Source organism: Sinohyriopsis cumingii, chromosome 8 (assembly GCF_028554795.1).
Source record: "Sinohyriopsis cumingii isolate HCF-2022 chromosome 8, ASM2855479v2, whole genome shotgun sequence".
NCBI lineage: Eukaryota > Metazoa > Mollusca > Bivalvia > Unionida > Unionidae > Sinohyriopsis > Sinohyriopsis cumingii.
This window is the reverse complement of record NC_142968.1, coordinates 109,718,445-109,730,455: the sequence shown is the minus strand read 5'-3', so window position 1 is coordinate 109,730,455 and position 12,011 is coordinate 109,718,445. Positions and strand designations below refer to the sequence as shown.

At 34.5% G+C, this 12,011-nt stretch overlaps 1 protein-coding gene across 6 annotated transcripts in view; it reads left to right on the top strand.

The window, feature by feature from the left end:
* Positions 1-207: 207 nt before the first annotated feature.
* LOC149794364 (uncharacterized) overlaps positions 208-12,011 on the top strand; it is a 78,481-nt gene continuing 66,677 nt past the window's right edge. For all 6 annotated transcript variants that reach the window (XM_089968535.1, XM_089968532.1, XM_089968531.1 and 3 more), the window contains exon 1: positions 208-339. The gene's annotated coding sequence lies outside the window, so the exon portion shown is untranslated. The remainder of the gene's footprint in view (positions 340-12,011) is intronic.

The following is a 12,011-nucleotide window of genomic DNA, read 5'->3' as shown; positions in this document are numbered from 1 at the left end:
GCGAATAAATGAAACTAGACGGTTCATATCATAAATAAATCACGTTTATAATCACATGAATGTGAACAAAGTTTCAAACGGGTAGCTCTCTAGAGGGTTCGAGACTATAATAATTAACAAAATGTTAAACGCCTCCTGATTGGCTACAATTTAAAACTACTGCAAATACTGTTTACGATAAGTACCCGAGGTAGCTGCCTCAGTATGCTATTACTGCGTGGATGTCTGGGGCTGGTTATGTTCGGCCTACTGGTGTATGTAAGCTGAAAACCCCTTCTCTGTGTATACATTAGACGATGGCCATGTCGAGGGGAAACGTTATTTCTTAAAGGTTGGAAGGTAAGGCGAATTTGATGCAGGCAGTCACTTTCACAGTCAAGTATCTGAGGTCAAAACTGATGTTAAATTATTTATGCTGCACTATAGTTTGCGATATCAGTGTTGATTGTCACATATAACTCAAGAGGAAGCCTCCTTCCTTATGTGTGAAGCTGTCTTCTGCATTGTTGTTCCGGACCTTTTTGTCTACTTGTATGTGCGCCTGACAATACAACAGACGAATAAGGTTTAATTCATCTCATATTGCATTTGATAATTGTCCGACCCCTCATCAGCCGGTGGATTGGTCGAGAATGTGTTAATGAGGTAAATTTGAGTGATATTTAAGAACTAATGTCATAGTAAGAGGGTGGGAGTGCGTAGCAGTCTAAGTACATGAGACAACATATTAATCAGCAGAGCTTGTTCTGTCCCTTGAATCTGGTTGTATGTGCCCCTGACTGTAAGACAAGCGATTTAGACTCGTTCCCCACCGCCCCGCTTTAACTTTGTATCCACTTCCGTTACCTTTTCATTACATATAGTACATAAATTATTTTATTGTTAAATTTTCAAACAATGATACCTGTTCCTGCGATCATAATTATCAGGGTGGACGACTTACATTTCAGGACTAAACATAAACATAAACGTGACAGAAGCGTCATCGCTGCAACCATCTTGGGGATATTAATTCTTTGAATGCTGGATATAATGTGGAGTAAGTTATCTGTGCAGCTTGGTTGATGTTATATCTGTAAATTGTATTTTAATTTTGTATTGCTCGATATAAAGCCTGACTTTGGAAAGTATTCTTCCATTAACCGGTTACTACTTTTATCGGATGAGAGATGAGATTCACGTCCCTTGTATATGGTCAGAGGTCATTTAAAGTGACATTTTAGTGTCTGTTTGTTGGACATTTTAGCGTCCATATGCAGGAACATGTTCGCACTTGACAGTAGACATCACATTTTCAAAGCGTAGAAAACTATAACGTCATCAAGTTTGGTACATTGTCTACATAAAATTATACTTAAAATTAGAGGCGTTTAACTTAAATAACACATGTACTTATGAGCAATTAATTTGGGAGATCGTTTAATTTCCGCTACATAAAATATTACGTTATTTTTATTTGATATTTAAACACAGATCAGTTTTTTATTATTTTACGAATAAAAATAGAATTGATAACAACAATGTATACATGAAATAAATAAAGTACATAAATGAAATAAATAAATACATACTATTCTGGTATGTACTGCAGTACAGTTCTGTGTTATGTATGGAAAACAGGAATGCAGATTTATTGTATAGTTAATAAAAAAATTGCAAAAATGTCTATCTCAGTATGAATCACAAATTGTAATCGGTTCCGTCTTTAGCGGGAAATTACCAGAAATGTTGAACAACACACGAGTGAATAATGTACTATTAAATCATCGGAATTGCTATTAAAAAGTGCTGATAGAAGCGTTACCAATACTGAAACTATCTCGTGCGCCCTCGTTTGATTGTCATACCAGTGACTTATTGAGCAGATAACAGTTCTGCAGTCGTAAAATTCGGAATACCTAGACTTGTAAAGGTATTGAGAAAAAATATGTGTTGCAGCCAGCTGCACGGCAAAACACAAAACAACGTTTCTCTCCATACATTTCCTAAAGAACTAAGGCTAGATGTTCGGATGCAAGGGATTTGCAAAAAGCTAGAAGCTAGGACAATACTTAAGCAATGACAACTTTTACACCTGCAAGCTGTCCGTTACAATATCATATACAACAATCCATGAAGTTCTCTTTCTCTAAACAGATGTGTTCTTGGATCTTGTGCTCATAATTCACACTGTTACATCAGGTAAGAGGAAAAGTAGGCCTAAATGGCCGATACTGAACTATACAGGACGGTTACTTGTCACTTTTAACATAAGCATCGCCACTGTTGGCATCCATGCTAATCATATCTCCGCGTAGGGAAAAAAACAAAAAACAAGTGCATTCTGACAAAGGGAGCATGCAAGGGTAAGCTAACAGTGAAATTATTGATCTATAACCATACTCGATCTTTCACACCAACAATTAGTTAATTTAGGATTTATAATTATATTCTTAGGTAGAAAACATTACAAGAACTTTCTATAAACCCACACAGTCAGTTGCATAATCTGATAATGCACTTTCATAAAGGAACGTTACAGTACTTTGTACTACAGTTATGCTAGGAACATATGCTCTGTATAGCTGTATCGAACTAACTTATATAATCAGTTGTCACAGCTGTGAATGATGAAATATAGATATCACTAATCAGAAACAAGATATGACATACTAATGTACCCTTGTACATACGTGCACGTGTGTGGTTTCCTACTTTTAATCACTCAGAGACACGATAGGGCATATCACTGAACTTTAGCGTATATGTATTTGTGTTTTCCAGCTTCTAATCACGCAGGGACAAGATATAACATACTGATGAACCCTTGAAAAGGGTGCGTGTGTTTTCCTACTTGTTATCACTTATCAGAGGCAAAATATGGTATACTATTGAACCCTTTATTGTTTTCTACATGTGAGTTATCAGAACAGGAGTATTTGAAAATTGATTTTGACGGAAGGGATCTCTGCTGTTTAAGAGTTAAGTCTCTTCACTTAATAACTTTCTTTACATTCTTGAAACTGAACATCATTTACACATCCCTGACCTCATGCCTTTGCAGATCAAAGCAATTCAAGATAAAGAAAAAAGTAAAGAAAAAATGTAAGCAATAATTGAAAAATATCCTCAATATTTAAGATATAATGTGCCAGTTTGAAATATATATATATATATATATATATATATATATATATATATATATATATATATATATATATATATATATATATATAGGTATGAATCTATGGTCATAAAGTAGACAAGAGAACAAGAGAGAAAAGCATAACCAATATGATATGTAAAACTTACAAAATAATTTAATCCTCTAACTTAAAAATGAAAATATAAGAGGGACTTACAGAATTATGAACTAAAACCAAAATAATCCTAAGCAGCTCCTTACAAGTTCATAAGAATCAAGTTTTCAACGCTTATTTATAGCTCTATATCTTGAAAATAGAGTATATACCTATATATCCATGGACTAAATATTTTCTATACTACATCTTGTTTATAGATGATCATTAAAATTTACAGTGATTAAAAAAAATACAATCAATAGAGGTACAGTCATGTACCATAGGTTACACAATATATATATATATATATATATATATATATATATATATATATATATATTGATAGATACATAGATATTGTAGATATTGGTGGGTGGGTGAACTATAAAAAATATATTAATGAAATGGTTTTCATATGTTTTTGAATACTATATTTTGACATACGAAAAAAATATTATCAGTTCACCATCATGCCGGGCAAAACTTCACCTGTGTTCGCCTAAAGAATTTATGTTAACTGTTGAAACCAAGCATCTGTGCAATTAAAGCAATAACGGGTCAACGTGTCATCTTGTAGCCATATCGTTTACTATTTGCAGAAGGCATTTGACTTGCCACCGTTCATTTTTATAGGAAGTTATGCCCCCCTGTCAAACGATGTTGAACATCCAGTGTGCTGCATAACTCACTCTGTCCTCCTTTATGATTTGATACGGTAAACGTTTAGACAAAATATTAGGATCTATATTACTACTTTATCAACACGTCCATAAAATGTGTTGCTTATTGGACCCCGCACTGTGATCAATCATTTCGACCCCAAGATAATATTATTTTCTTATCATGACATGCTTAATAGGTCCACCTCGCTCATACTGTAATAAAGCTGTAATACTAATCTGACTTGCGTTTGACAGGAAAACAAATATCAAATTTTTATCAACTCATTTATTGCTCTGCGTCAAGGAGTCAAGTATATTGATTTCGGAGGGTATTTATGACATCTTGAGACAATAAATTCAGGCAAATTCGAACGAGAAAGATTACCCGACTTCTTCAAAATGGAAAGGATACAAGTGCAAGGAACAGGTTATATATACAAATTTAATGCCTCATCCATCTGCCTAATTTAAACAAAATCATACACAATAAAATAAATAAGTGATGTCAACTAGGCCCATATTTTGGATAGCTGTATTAAAACATAGCATAAGATAAGATTATTATTCACATGACCTGGAAAGTTAATGGCAGTTCATATGAAAATAAGTTTATGCACCCCAATCCCAAATTTATACCTCCAAGTTTCACATTCGAAGGTCAATTTTGACAAGAATTGATGCAATCGGGGCAAACACAAAGCCGTTTTATATGTGATAATTCTGAAAAACATTATGTACTAAACAGTTTGATGCTGTTCAAAGTAGTTGTCACCCAGTCTGCTTTTGAAATATTCTACTTTCCTTGAACCCACATGTCTGCTGCTATGAGTGGCTGACGCATCTTCCTAGCCGACTATTGTTATTTCACAGTTTACATACCGCTGTGTAACTATGTTAATTGTGTATGCCTCACACCAGTTTCAAGAGCAACACAAACCCGAAACACATAATTCACAAATACATCAATCTCTTTAATTATTAAAACTAATATCTGAAATGGTCACATCATAGCCTTAACTTAAGAAATTGGACAGGTGCCAATTTACCAACCAACCACCTGCCACCATAAACATTTGGCTTAAAATAATTTGTCAAAAGTTGTCCACATATTACATATTAAATATTCTTTTACAATGGTATAAAAGAAAACGTATTGCTTGCAAAACTAACTGTTCTTACTCTTTTAGAAAAGTGACCACTTTGCGGTAAAAACATTATATCGTGTACATTGCGAGTTCCGACGGACTGTGTATTTCCTTAAATATTTGAAATGTGTGCAACCTCACTTGCTTCGTGTATTTATCACTATAGCATCAGAACAGAACCATACCTCCTTTACAATAGTGCTTGAATGCCAAGAATGGGTTTTGAGTAAAATTTTTTAGGAAGGAATGACACAAATGATATGTTAGTCGTCAGTGACAAAGCTGAAAAGGCTATCTAAACTGATGCAACTTTACAGAAGAAACGTCACAGTCAAGTAAATAATATGCTCTAGAAGTAACTTTTGATATAAAAGAAATAGCTTCTAACCTTTCATTATTGGTCTGGAGATGCTAATAGCGGCAACAATATTTGTGTGTGTGTGTGTGTGTGTGTGTGTGTTGGTGGAGGGTAATCGCAACAGTCGAGTTAATCAGGAGAGATTAACGTTTAATCCACAAACATTAGGCCATGTTTGAACATGGATATACTGCTTTGTAGGAAGTGACATATCACATAAATTCAATGATACATGCCCAATGAAGATGACTGTACATATGCAAATAATTCATACGAATGACTTTAATGATTTCTGGAGTTTAGAAAATAATAGTAAATAGTGAGATAAGGTTTATAACAAATATTCATTGTAGAAAATTCAGTTCGAGATAAGAACCATTTCAACTATTTGGCTTATAATACGTGCAGAACAATAATCTGCTGCAGAAGCTAAATATGTCCACGAAGGTACATTTAGATCAGAATGTAGTTCAAACTAATGCTTCCGTCATCATGACTGACCAGTTAATCCTAATGTTTTGCCATGCATCTTGAGACCTGCAAAATGACAAGTAAAAAGTAACGAACTTTTAATAACTTTTAATAATCAATAAAAACTTTAGAATTTCCTAGGAGAAACTGTATTGTTAACTGCAGCAAACTTTCTGAACAAATTAGAATGTTTCAATCCCATGAATGTGAAAAGGTGTTTCCTGTTGTGAACATCGGTGAAATACAAGGTATGTACCTTTATCTTCAGCTGATAAAGGCAGAGTAATTGATATTGGCTAGGAGAATCAGTATGTCAAGAGGAAATAATTATCGGCTCTTTTAACAACTTACATTCTGTGTATCAAACGAATTGTTGATAGACTGCCTTGAGGACATCACGAGTTTGGTACAGAGAAAGCTTGGTATACAAGTCAAAAGAAACAAAGTAACATGAAATTATAAGCAAGTTCATTTTCCATGACTGCTCAGCCATGACAAGCAATGAACATACATAAGGCTTAACCCAACAAAATATTTACATCATAAGATGCATTTAGCTCAATCATTATATCCAACAGATTATGTCACTTATTTGTAAGCCTTTTCCCCTTTGATAACTGACCCTAGAATTTGTAAGACATATGCATAATATTGACACATTTCTTATAATCGCTCAAATGTGAGATAGTAATCACTGATGTCAACTTGACAGTGGGGTCATGAAGGTAAAATCTATGCTGAAATTTACATTCTTCTCTCCCAAGTATAGCCCGCAAAAAAATCCCATATGCATCACTGCAAAACCATCTACTGGTGGCATTCACCATTCACAACGGTATGTTAATTTGTGATTCCTCTGAAGTGCATCTGCACCTGTGGAGTTTAATTAATTTTTAGAATGCGTGTTGACATGCTTTGCAAATGTTTCTGTGTGTCAGTACTAAAATATGAATAATATTCATTGCAATAGGGGTGCATATATCAACACTTACATAGAGAGCAAGAAAATGCATTATAATTCCCATTATATTCTCATATCTAGCAAGTTAAGTCTGATCTATGCTTCTATGTCATGAGAAATATAGTTCTAACGTTAAAGTGCAAAACGCAGTTACCTCCCCTCCAACTGTGTCTTACATACACTTGTTGTTGTTGTTGTAGGGTTTAACGCCATTTTTCAGCACACGATAGGCTACACATGGCGGCCAGTATTAATGGTGGAGGAAGAACCCGGGAAAACCCCGGAAAGAACCACCGACCCACGAGAAGCTACTGGCAAGCTTTCTCACATGCCCACATTGGCTGACATACACTTGAGAGTGGTATGTGGAAAAAAGGAAGGTAGTATAATAAGGTTAATCCATAAGATTACTTACATATTACAAAGACAAAGACAATTATAAAAGAAGTGGCAGACTGGCAAATCACATTTTTATATTAATGGTGTAAGGAAAGGGTATTTCTCACAAACGTAACGCCGCATTCACCTGCCTAATATGAAAACAAAATATATGGAAAGAAAAAATTCACAAGTGAGACCAGTAAGGTCTATTTGTGTGGATAGCTAGATTAAAACAAAGAATACGAAAACTATTCACTTGACCTGAGACGTCCATGGCTTTTCATATCAAAAGAAGTTTATGGAATCCATCTCCAAGTTTATTCCTGCATTTTTCACGTCCGAATGACATTTTTGACACCATTTGATGCTCACAGTACAAACACAAACCCTTTCCCTATGTGATAATTCTGACAACATTGTGTACGAAACAGCTTAATGAAATCGAAAATACTTTACATCCATGTCGTTTTTGAGATATTCAACTTGCCTTAGCCGGCATATCGACAGACATAAGTGACTAGCTCTTCAAGACTGGTTTACATACCGGATATTAACCATGGGATGTATACATACCTCCCATCAATTTCAAGAATACAAACCCGAAACACTTAATTCCAAAAATATCTGAAATAAATGCACAATATAGTCTTAATTAAGAAATTTGACAGGGCAAAGTAAAGAAAACATCACCTGCCACTAAAGCCGACAAGCCGACATACAGTTATAGCACTAACTTACTGTCTTCTATGTGTGTAAGCCGAGCATGCGTTTTTTTTTTTATTTTATAGCACTTTGAGTTGGGTACGAAGATGTCAGTTGCATGAGTGTTTTTGTGTATACCAACAGGGCTTCAACACTAGGATACATATTTTATAACTTCATTTGACGGCAGTCTACGTTGCATTCAGAAATGTCAAAAGTTTCATATAGCACAACTAAATTCACATGATATACATAGAGGGAATTATGACAATAAGTTTATTGAGATGTATTAAGCAAGTCAGTTTTATACCAACCTGACATGATTATTATACTCATTTGACATGTAAGGGAGGGAACTTGTGTTAGAACTAAACTATCTAGCCTGGGCATACAGTTGGATCTGAAAAATGTGCCAGTTATTGCAAGAAAATAAATAATATTGCGCTGTCTCCTAGCTTTACTAAAGGAAAATCCAACATTCACGCTACAATTACAGTACTACTGCGGGCTCCGTTACGGATCACTGCCATCTCACCTCTGTCTGTGTGGGTTCGAGTGTCCGATTCGGCCAATGTTGGTATGCGAGAAAGCTTGCCAGTAGCTTCTCGTGGGTCGGTGGTTCTTCCCGGGGTTTTCCTGGGTTCTTCCTTCACCATTAATACTGGCCGCCATGTATAGCCTATCGTGTGCTGAAAAATGGCATTAAACCAAACAACAACAACAACAACAACAATACTACTCCTGCATTAAATGATTACAGGACCTAATTCGCTTCCCTCCTGGAATTTATTTTGTTATGTTTATTTCAAACCAAAACGAATTAAATGTGAAAGTGCGTTTAAAGCTAATGCTTGTATAATGTATAAATATATCCATTAACGTATGCTTTATCACATGATACCAATGAACTTGTTTCAGGTACTTTTTCAAATATTTGGAAAGACAGAAATGGGCGATAGACATATCAGTATCAATAACTAAAATAATTTATATTGTTTATGTTTATGAGGAGATTCCGAAAGGGCAATCGAGAACAGGAAGAAATGGACAGAATTGGTGGTGAAGTCATCTCAGGTGCCCCAATGACCTGGTGTGTTACAGGAAAGATGATAATGATATTTATGAAACTTAATTTCTGTATCAGATACCACTGGCATGGCTGTACTCCAAAGAAAATGGAATGAGGGTATAAGCCAGATCCATATAATTGCGACAAATGGTAGAATGCGATTTTCCCAAAACATGAAAAGTATACAGTAAGAGAAGTTAAAGTGGACACACATTAGTTAAGTGTCGACAATGTGTTCAGTTGTCTGAAATAGATTACACACACACACACACACACACACACACACACACATATATATATATATATATATATATATATATATATATATATATATATATATATATATATATATATACATGACTTTTGTAATTACTAACATCTAAACTCTAATAAGTCAAAATGATCATCAAAAAAAGTCCAAACAGCAAAACAAACTTGCATGTTTTTTTCTTAATCTTGATATGAAGATGGAAATATTTAATCATCGTATAGAGGCTCCCTGCAGTATGGAGGACACCACATAGATCACAAAGTGATTATGAATGGAACTGTTAGTACGAACACGTTTGTCAGAGAAACGATGTACAAAATCTAGAAAATGCTATCTGAATATAAAGCTAATAAATGTATAGTAAGGTTTGACCCTCATGCTCATTGTCATATATTGATATCCATTTACAGGTTATGTTCATAATATAATGCATAATATTATTTCACTGGCAAGTGCTTGTCGCATGTCATTCACTCAAGATCCTATATTACAGCCTGCCTCACCACCATTGTGCATCTCTTATCAGAAATCAAATAAAGCCATACCAAATACATCGTTTTTATGTTCACTATAAACAGACTGAATAAATTGTAGCACGACATCACCTGAGAACTGGTTACTTTGTTTGGATTACATTTATGATGAATGATTATGGTGGACCAAATGTCCATATCTTCGTATACATGAAATGTATGTTTAACATAAAGAGAAAGTAAACTCACATCATTATATTATTAATTAATAAACAGCTAAGACATTTTAATAACGCTGGCAAACGGGCTATTTCGGCCATGGTCTGGACGTTCATCGTGACAAGCAGAAAGCAGTATAGTTCCTATTAGCAGCTGGAGATGTATGACGAATCAGATCTGAGACACAGGATGAAAGTACACCTCTGATTTTATTTTCGAAGTATCTTCGTAGTCACCGAGTTGGCTGATGTTATGTTGTATATCTACAGGATCTAAAATGGATACAACTATGAAAGTTTGACATCACGACAATACAAGTTGTTTCTCTCTTTGAATGGCAAAATGCAGTGTACATATCGTTCGTCTGACAATCTATTTATCTTGATTATTAATTTATTGTCTTATTTCTTCTCCCTCTACGACGTTAACGTATGAATTAAATCTTGGATTTCAGTTTTATGCGATTAAATGTCATATCATAGTTCCACAATAAACAAGCTAATATACAAATCTCTCAATTATAACCACACTCAATATTTATGATAATTGTTTAATGTCATTTAATACAATGGCAAGTTTTTCGTTTGTTGCTTTAGGACCTAGAAACACAAGTAGGTTATTTAGTGCTGAAGCATTTGGAGTAAAGTGCCTAGCACAAGGACACATCTAGGTGGCTGTCGTAGGATGGTCCAATCCAATGGTAGGATTCAAAGCATCACCCTTTCAATCGTGAGTTAACACGCTAATCACTGGGCCACCCCAGCTCCGTTACTCGTAACGGCGTTCATTATGTTCTTATCCTGGGTTTTTCATGATACACCAGGCGGTACCTGCATGAGTTATATTACCAAATATTTAAACATTTGACAGAAAGCAACAGATATATATATATATATATATATATATATATATATATATATATATATATATATATATATATATATATATATATATATATTACATCTACATATGCCCTAGAGAGTAAGAAAACTTCTACTACCCTTGTATTTAGCGACGCTTTAAATTCGAAAAAATGTGAAATTTTGTTACTTGGACTGAACTGATAAAAATTAGTGCGAAAGATGAAGTCGGAAGTCAATGAACTAAACAATTATGACCGAAATCCAATCTTGCGCCTGAGTAAGAATTGTAAATTCGAACAAAGGTCTGTTTTTATGCAATTTTAGAAAAATTAAATCCTTTCTGTAAAAACATAAATATCATCCAAAACCTACATGGTAATAATCTTGCTAAATTTGCAAGATCACGAACTAAAACGTAATTAACTTCCCGTTGCAAAAATACATTTGCCTCAAATTTCTAGAAAAATATTGCAACATTGAACCAAACAATATATGCGTATGTTTGAGATAATTGATCTGTACGCATCATGTCGAAGTAACTGCTTTCACTCGGGGTACATTGTTTTCGATTACCCAAGCAGGAAATAAAGCTGATGAATATTGCTTTGTACAACTGGATCTGATTCATTAATGTACAGCAGCGAATGGGTCAGCAATATAGGTGCAGATAGATATGAAATTGAAATGTTTCACTATTTACTATAAAAGAGTCACTGTTCGCTATGCATAATCTTAACGTTTCAATTGATAATACACTTTTCGTCTGAGCTGCACGGTGGCATAAATTAACTCTCATGCTAATTTCACGGGAGAAGTCCATCTGTAGTAGCCACTGTATTATGTGTAATTAATGATAACATGGCTGCTTGTCTCAAATTCACAGGTTAACATGATCTAATTGAATATTAGGCCGTCATATAGGGCTACATGTACATATTTTATTCAATATTGCTTTAGAAAATTACTTGATACGCTTTACTATAAAATGAGGTGTGAGGCAGTCATTTACTTTACAGCTGGCTCTCATATTACTAGAGATGACCAATACTCAGGGACAGACACTAAAGATTATGAACAGTGTTAAATATGTTTGCAAAATCGGCAATTTTTGTTGCAGAAACAGTAGATGGGCCAGTGTTAGAAACTGGCGATTAT